Genomic DNA, 9920 nt, shown 5'->3' with positions numbered 1-9920 from the left:
TGCATTAAGCCCATGTTTCAACAATTAACAAAGGCCAACCAAAACTGGAAAATAAATTACAAATGCCTAAAACCTATCAAAATATATACTACAAATCATGCAGAATTGAGTCTAGTTGAGTGGCTGAAATTTTAATTTCCTAAATTTTACTAATTTGAGTCATCTAACTTTATTATAAAAAAAACACATATACTTAAATCTGAACCTCTAATAAGTTGAAGTTATCTGGTTAAATTCTGGGTTGGTTCATCCAATTGAAAAAAAATCACATGTTTTAATATTTGTTGTACTTAGTTATTTAATACTCTTTAATTTGAAAAACTAAGCATATATGGTGTAAATGGATGGCATAGTCCAGATTTACATACCTTCATGTGATCTAGTTCATCATTTATAGTCCTTTGTTGTTCTTTAATTCTGTATTCATGCATGATCCAATTAGTTTTTGTTCCTCTTCGAATTGAATTGGATCCAAACCAAAACCAAAATCGGTCGATTAACAGCCTTATTGACACGCCCTTCCAAAAATATGAATAAAGGGGTTGTACAAATATCTAAGAAAAGGGGTAAAATGGTCCTACAATGCAATGATGTAATTAAATTTAAACAAATAGGACTTGAATTTAACCTTAAATTAGTAAGAGTGAGTGGGTGATGCAATGGTCATTAGAAGGGAAAATATCAAGAATATGTAAAATCCAACTATAGAACTCATCTAATGTGCAATCAACTACCTATTCCAAAAGTAAATAAACAAATAAACAACATTGTATCTCCATCTCAAGGGTTTCCTTGTTTTTTCCTCATATGTGTAAAAGGTTGATCCACGTTCTGTGTTGGCAACCCAAATTATGGTGCAAGACTCTACATATTCAGTGAAGTCTGTGTTGGAGGGAGACTTTGCAAGGGTGTAACTAGAGTTGATGCAAAAATTGTTGCCAATGTCAAATGAAGTGTATACTGAAGTTGGTGAAAGACTCCGTATGGGCATTGTTTGAGCTGATACAAAATTATTGTCTATGTTAAATGAGGTGCCTATTAGAGGAAGTCTTGGAAATGCATTGCTAGAGCTGGTTTATAGTCATTGCCTATGTCAAATGAGGTATATGTCGAATTAAGGCTTGAGCACGATTCACCATCTATGTAATCAAAGGGGACTGGGGGAGGCAAGTAACTGTCATTGACAAAAGCCATCATCATGTTGATGGCTCCAAATATGTCTTCTTTCGCTTCTTCTACACCCACATAAGCTTGAGATATGCATTCCCCACTCTCTCCACACCTTCACTAGTTTGATATATAACTTCCTCCTCTCTATTTTGTACATTGATTGAATGTTGTTATGTTAATGAATGATAGTTGATCTGATGATTTAGCATTGCTATTTAAATTGATTGAAGCATAAAATTTTTTAAGCTATTTGTTTAGCTTAGGTTTTTTGTTAAAATCCAATGAAATGAGTTGGGTAACTAAGTGTGTATTTGGAGATAAGGAAAAGTGTAAGTTGCAGGATGTAGATTGCAGATATGAAACAAAAAAAGGCTAAGAGAAAAATTAAAAATAAATAAAAAGTAAAAAATATAAGAAAATAATGATAAAATAATAGATTGGAAGACTCGATAGTAAGATTTCTCTTTGGGTTGAATGGAATGTATAAAAAATTTTAATAAAAAAATAGAAATAGGGTTCCTTCAAAGAAAATGATTAAAAATAATAAAAATGAAAACATAGCAAAAGCATAAATAAAAATAAAGTGTGAACAGATAGTAAGATTTCTCTTTTGTAGAATTGTTTTTATAAAAGTACTTTCATAAAAGTACTTTTGTAAAAGTGCTTTCGTAAAAGTTCTTTCATAAAGTTATTTTCTAAAAGTTCTTCCATAAAAGTGCTTTAGTAAAATTACTTTTATAAAAGTAATTTCATAGAAGTGTTTTTATAAAAGTACTTTCATAGAAGTGTTTTTATAAAAGTCCTTTCATAGAAGTGTTTTTATAAAATTACTTTCATAAAAGTGTTTTTATAAAAGTAATTTCGAAAAGTACTTCAGAAAAGTGCTTTTATAAAACTACTTTTGCAAATGAACTTTTCGAAAAGTACTTTTGCAAATGAACTTTTCGAAAAGTACTTTTGCAAAAGAACTTCTCGAGAGCTTCATATAAGACTTCTTCTTCCTTTTTATTTTCTGCTTCATGTTGCCCTTGAATTCTCTCCTGTCCTTCCCATTCAACCTCAACCCCAGTTTCACCACTCTGATCAGCTGCTACAGTTGCAGAAGCATCATTCCCTTTGCCATTGCCACGACTATGTTTATATATTCTACACAACATAGTCGTCAAACTGGAGAAAAAAAAACATTTATTATTAGATGAGGAAAGAATTAAGCATCCATGAAGATTAAAACACCCAACAGAAACTCTTGCAACAATAATAAGTTCATACTAAAATGTTTAGCTTAATTTAGGAGTATATATATACTATTGGTACATATATAATAGACATAATTTCTAGCTAGCTAGAGAAAAACAGACATCCCGAATAGAAGTAAAATCCTATGGAATTTCTAGCTAGCTAGACTTAATTTTATATATATTATTTTATAAAATTTTTTAAGCTAGATGTTTAAGTTAGGTTTTTTGTTAAAATCCTATGGAATGAGTTGGGTAACTAAGTGTGCATTTGGAGATAAGGAAAAGTGTGGGTTGCAGGATGTAGATTGCAGATATGAAACAAAAGAATGGCTAAGAGAAAATTAAAAATAAATAAATACTAAAAAATATAATAAAATAATGATAAAATGATAGATTCGAAGACTCGATAGTAAAATATCTCTTTGGGTTGAATGGAATGTATAAAAAATTTTAATAAAAAAATAGAAATAGGGTTCCTTCGAAGAAAATGATTAAAAATAATAAAAATGAAAACATAGCAAAAACATAAATAAAAAAAAAGTGTGAACAAATAGTAAGATTTATCTTTCGTAGTAGTGTTTTTATAAAAGTACTTTCATAAAAGTACTTTTGTAAAAGTACTTTTGTAGTAGTGTTTTTATAAAAGTACTTTCACAAAAGTACTTTCATAAAAGTACTTTCGTAGTAGTGTTTTTATAAAAGTACTTTCACAAAAGTACTTTCATAAAAGTACTTTTGTAAAAGTGCTTTCATAAAATTTTTTAATTAAGTGATTTTCTAAAAGTTCTACCACAAAAGTGCTTTAGTAAAATTACTTTTATAAATGTAATTTCATAGAAATGTTTTTATAAAAGTACTTTCGTAGAAGTGTTTTTATAAAAGACCTTTCGTAGAAGTGTTTTTATAAAATTACTTTCATAAAAGTGTTTTTAAAAAAGTACTTTCGAAAAGTACTTTAGAAAAGTGCTTTTATGAAAGTACTTTTGCAAATGAACTTTTTGAAAAGTACTTTTGCAAAAGAACTTTTCAAAAAGTACTTCCATAGACTTATAAAAGTACTTTTGTAGAAGTGCTTTCGTAAAAGTACTTTTATAAAAGTGATTTTCTAAAAGTGCTTCCATAAAAGTGTTTTCGTAAAAGTGCTTTTATAGAGAAATTCTATAAAAGTGCTTTCATAAAAGTACTTTGTAAAAGTACTTTTGTAAAAGTGTTTTTATTAAAGTAATTTTGTAAAAGTGCTTTTATAAAACTTCTATAGAAGTGCTTTCATAAAAGTATTTTTGTAAAAATGCTTTTGTAAAAGTATTTTTATTAAAGTAATTTCGTAAAAATACTTTTCATAAAAAGTACTTTTATAAAAGTGCTTTTATAAAAAATTTTTGTAGAAGTGCTTTCTTAAAAGTAGTTTCATAAAAGTGATTTTATGTTGTTTTCAATTTTGATTGATTTCAAATTGGACAAGAGTTTGGCCTCATGATCGGATTATTGGAAATTTGGTTTAGGTCTAATTCAAACCAATATGAATATGGACCAATTTATTTTGGATTGGCCTAATCCAATAATTATAATGGACCATCCAAATGCAATTTGATAAGGTTTGAATTGGATTGGATCCAAACCAAAACCAAAACCGGTCGATTGACACCCCTACGGACACGCCCTTCCAAAAATATGAATAAAGGGGTTGTACAAATATCTAAGAAAAGGGGTAAAATGGTCCTACAATGCAAAGATGTAATTAAATTTAAACAAATAGGACTTGAATTTTACCTTAAATTAGTAACAGTGAGTGGGTGATGCAATGGTCATTAGAAGGGAAAATATCAAAAATATGTAAAATCCAACTATAGAACTCATCTAATGTGCAATCAGCTACCTATTCCAAAAGTAAATAAACAAATAAACAACATTGTATCTCCATCTCAAGGGTTTCTTTGTTTCTTGCTCATATGTGTAGAAGGTTGATCCACGTTCTGTGTTGGCATCCCAAATTGTGGTGCAAGACTCTGCATATTCAGTGAAGTCTGTGTTGGGTGGAGACTTTGCAAGGGCGTAGCTAGAGGTGGTGCAAAATTGTTGCCCATGTTCAACATACTCCTCATTTGACGTAGGCGATAAGTTTGCACCAACTCTAGCAATGCATTTCCAAGATCGTCCTCTAACAGGCAACTCTTTTAGCACAAGCAACAATTTTGTATTAACTCCAACAATGTCCATGCAGAGTCTTTCTCCAATTCCAACACACTTCATTTAACACAAGCAACAATTTTGTACTAGGTCCAACAATGCCCATGCAGAATCTTCCTCCAACTCCAACACACACTTCGTTTATCATGGGCAACAATTTTGTACCAGCTCTAGCAATGCTCATGTAGAGTCTTCCTCCAATTCTAACATTGACTTCCTTTAACATGGGCAAATATTTTGTACCAGCTCCAGGAATGCCCATGGAGAGTCTTCCTCCAACTCCAACGTACACTTCATTTAACATGGGCAACAATTTTGTACCAGTTCCAACAATGCCCATGTAGAGTCTTCCTCCAACTCCAGCATGCACTTCATTTAACATGGGCAACAATTTTGCATCAATTTGAGCTATGCCCTTGCAAAGTCTCCCTCCAACACAGACTTCATTGAATATGGAGAGTCTTGCACCACAATCTGGGATGCCAATGCAGAATGTGGATAAGCCTTCTACACATGTGAGCAAGAGACACATAACCCATTGAGATGGAGATATAGTGTAGGTTATTTGCTTTTGGAATAGGCAGATGATTGCACATGAGATGAGTTTTGTAATTGGATTCTACATATTCTCCGATTCAAGCAAAGTTGATATTCCTCTTTTCATACAAGGTTGTTTGATATTTTCTCTTCTAATGGCCATTGCATCACTGTGTCATTAATTTAAGGTTGAATTCAAGCCCAAACTGTTCAAAGTTTTGAGAGAGGAAGGAAAAATATATAATGTCAGAAAGACATGATACTAAAAAAGGTTTTGACCAATCAAAATCCCCATGATTTTTTTGGAAAACCACTTACTTTCCACTATGATGTTGGTTGATTGGTGTTATAAGTTTTTCTAGTGTCATGTATTTTTGTATTATAGTTTAGCCCATATATAAAAATTATATAATACATTCTATATTTATAAACATTTCTATATAAGTGTAAGCTAAATAACTTTTTTTAATTCAGATTAAATCCAAAATTGAAAATGTCAGACTGGATTCAGATGTAGCTGAATACAAGACAAATTTGATCCAATTATAGCCCTATTCTATATGTCATATTCGTTTATGTTTTCTAACTTAAATATAGAATTCAATATTGTGCAAAATAAAAAATAGTAGCAAAGAAAAAAGTGAAAAGTTTAAGCACAACTTAATAGAGTTTATATATTTTTTAAGATCTATTTTATTTTTAATCTTTTGGTTAGGGTGGGGTTGTGGGACTAAACTAGAATGTTCATAGGATTGGACCATTTGATTTTAGATTTATCATTTAAACTACAGGTTGGCCAGGTCTGAGCCAACATGGGTTTAACCAAGGTTCAATATATCACTTGGATTAGTTTGCACATTATTAAATAGAAATTTGTTTATGTTTTGCCATAAACTTTGAAATAGTTGCATCCGAGGATTTTAAAATAAGACCGGATAGGGAACCATTCTGGGGACCATTCCCGGGTTGCATTGTCAAACAAACAGACCATTCTAACTTAAAAAAATAAAAAACAACCAAAAACATTGTCTAGGTTGATAGTTTAACTGCCCAGGTCAGTGGGTCACTGACCAAATCAATGGTTTTTAGCCAAAAAGCGATTTTGGGGTAAAATGGAACCGGTTACCAGACTAGTTCCTAATTTTCCAATCTGGTCCGATGGTTGCATCACATCATGCTTAAATAAGGATTATCAACTCAGCTTTGTAGCCTGCTTACCAAGCTTCTATAGGGCTGGTTACCAATCTTTATCCCCAATTTTGAACTAAACAAAACTAGTCTCTCACAATAACAATAGAGCATTGAATGCTAAATTCACCCTTGTTTAGTGCCTAGATATTTTTGGCACACTCTTCACATGAAACACATGATTTTTTTATTTATTTATTTTTGGTGATGGGGACAATAAGGCTCAAAACCTTTTACCATATAACATCATAGTTGTTGCTATTAGTAGGGATGAGCAAATGGGTAGGTTCTAGCCGGAACCGAATGGAACTGATCTCGAATTGGCCTTGAATTGACCCTACCCAATCTATTTCAGAGTAGGGTCTGGTTCCAAATTCTTGGAATTAACCCCCAAGGCCACTTCCAAAGTCTAGGAGTTTACCTTACTCGAACCGACCCAATGAATCAACCTTAGTTGGCCTTGGTGGAACCGGCCTTAGAACTGAATTCTTATTTAAATAAACCCCAAAATATTTTTAAGGATTTGGAGATTTGAGCCCAAGCACTCATGATTTGATCATTTGTTTTCATTTTAATATTTTTATGTGTATAATAAATAATGTAAAAGGTAATACTTACAAAATTTAAATCATAATGACAAATTTTCAACCATATATTAATATATTGTCATAATCTACATATTAAATTGCTCAATTTAATCAATAAGATAATATAAGTTTTAAACGATATATTGTCATTATTGAAAATCAAGATTTTGAATGACATGTATTTCATTATTTCATTTTTTTCTTGAAGGGGGCGAGTAAAGAAAGAACAAGTTCTACATGTAGACCCTAGAAACGACCTCGGAACCGCCAAGGCCAAAACCAACCTTCACAGGGTAGGCTCTAGTTCCAAAAACCTGGAACCTACCTTCTGCCATGGAACTGAACTAAAACGACCCATGCTTACCCCTAGCTATTAGTCCTATTGGTTCCATTTGGTAGATCCAACAAACTTCTAGCCAATTAATATGCAGATTTGGCACTAAATTTCCCATTTTTTATTGATAACACACTAAAGTTCACATTCTTGTTGTGAGACCAACATGTTTCATCCTTTTTGTCACAAGGGGAGAAGTAAACCTTGCTAACCTCTTGATGGATTGAACTAGAACAAGGTCATGAATCATTTCATTATTCATGATTGTTTCATTTCGAATCGAATCAACAACTCTTTCAAGAGAACAATTAGTGGGTTTTGGGATAGTCATTTGATTCTAATATTGTACAACTATATTTCATATGGACAACAATTCAAAGCTTTGTGGTTGAATATATAAATAGAATGAGAGATAGGCATAAACAAAGAATTTATATACATACATAGGATAAACATATTACGGAATGATGGATTGCTTTGGGATGCTTGATGCCTTAACCCAAGCCCAAGACAAAGTGGGTTTACCTTTGCTTTTGTTATCTATAATTTTATCCAAGTCATATTAGATGATATTCTTGTCAATTATTTTGTAGAAAAATATAGATACACAGGAGAGTAAGAGCAAGAATGGTATTTCTATACACCAAGGGATCGAAAATATCCATAGGGGGGCATGCCAAAAGCATTCTACAAGCAATGGATACAGGAAAGCAATTGGGGCAGACAAAGATATTGATGAAGGATGATTTGACCTGACCCATGAAACAGCGACACGTGGATGCTGACTCAGCGTAAGCGATAACTCAGCATTGTGGTCCAGTACAACTAAGTAATGGGCCCATAAAGCAGCTCGCTACATGGTAGCGGGATAAAGGAGGGGCTCGCCACAACGCGAGCTCCGGGTTCCCCGAGCTACCTCTAAAGGGATATTCCGAGGCAAACTTTAACATGCGAGCTAAGAAAATCAGCTCGCTCGAGCTCCCGAACAAGACAAGTCATCCCGAGGACCAATTCTACTAGGGGTACTTTTGAAGTATTCGAAGCTCGTTGCAAAGTAGCTCGCGAATGGGCCGCACGGGCATTCCTCAGGAAGGTTCTATTTAACAAGCCGTACCAGTCAGACTGGGCCACGTCCCTAACTGACGGCGCAGTCCCTATCCTTTCGAGAGTCTGCGCCCACGTCTCTCAGTAGGTAGAGGCATGCCTGTCACTTTGGGGATGTGTCATTCACCCGAGTAAGGAGTACGTCCCAACGGCCACCTGCGCAACCCTGGCAGGTAACGGTTGTGGCAGGGACCCAATGGCGGTTATGCCCGATCTCGCAAGAGCGCTCCTATAAAAGCCCTCAGGGCAAAGGAGAAACTTCTTCTTTGAGACCTCTAATCTCTCGAGTATAGTGATAAAGCACGACCTCCACTCTTAGCCTTTGTTTCTCTCTTTACTTCCCACACACAGTACTAACTTAAGCATCGGAGTATTCCCACCAGGCAAATCCCCGGGAATCCTTCCTTTCATCTTCTCAGGTGCCGCTCGTTGCCAATAAGGAGCCAGTCAGCAGCCAGCTAGGAGTGCCCGGATCGTGCCACATCATTTGGCGCTGTCTGTGGGAATCGCTTCAAAAGGCCTTTCCCTCTAAACTCTTTCAGTTCCTTCTTCTTCCTTGAAACAATCCAACGCTCATGGCTTCCTCTAGCAACGTCAGATGAAGCACGGAAATGGGTAACTCCAGGGAACAACCCCAACTTCCTACTGTCTATATCGGACAGTTCACCGTCCCTCTCTTAGCGGACGAAATCCCCAGCTTGAACGTGCCTCTCACAATGGCACCTGTCATCGCCCCACTCCCTGCTATAGTCGGAACGACATTCACCGAACCTTTGGTCGTGCCCCCAGCGGCCAGCCCGAACCAGCTAGAAGACCTGATGCAATGCATGAGGGCCATGCAGGCCCAAATGCAATAGTTCCAACAATTTCAGCTCTATCAACAGCACATGTTGCACTAGGTCTCCCATTACCAGTATCAGCAGCAGTTCCCCCAGCTGCCCCAACCTTAGCTTCAACAGCCTCAGCTCCAGCCTCAGCACCTGGCCTCGTAGCAAGCTAAATCTCACCGCCAGAGCGAGCATTCCGGCCGAGGAGAGGCCTCCCAAAATCTCCCAAAAAACCAGGCCTCCCCCCACGGCAGACGGGAGAGGCTGGCTACCCGATCTTGCCACGGGTGGACAGGTCAGGAGGACCCCGGCTTGGCAGGTCAACATCGCCTCAACAGTCGAAGTTCGGAACCCCGATCCTTGAAAACTGGTTCGAGATCCTGGCAACAGACACCAAGCAGGCCCCTTCTGTCCGCAGCCATCACCAGCAGACCGGGCTACTCTCGGTGCAAACCATTCTGGACAGCACGGAGGTGAGCAGCACGAACGCCGAGCCCACCAAGAAGCAGAGACGCCGCCACCGAGCTCGCCGATCTGTCACCCGTGATTTTCCCGAGCTTGTGGGTAAAGAAGAGGTAGGCTCTTTCGAAGCCAAGGCTCCCCTCCTCTAGGTTCTGTCCCCCCTGTCTCCCGAACTCTTGGCAGTCCCGATGCCTAAGGATTTCAAGCTCCCCCCTCGTGACAAGTATGGCAGGTCGTTCGACCCGAATGATCATGTAGATGCCATTCAGTCACAGATGCACCTGGC

Source organism: Nelumbo nucifera, chromosome 2 (assembly GCF_055504915.1).
Source record: "Nelumbo nucifera cultivar China Antique chromosome 2, China Antique-T2T, whole genome shotgun sequence".
In the NCBI taxonomy this organism is placed as follows: Eukaryota; Viridiplantae; Streptophyta; class Magnoliopsida; order Proteales; family Nelumbonaceae; genus Nelumbo; species Nelumbo nucifera.
The sequence above is the reverse complement of the archived record's forward strand: the minus strand, read 5'-3'. Positions refer to the sequence as shown.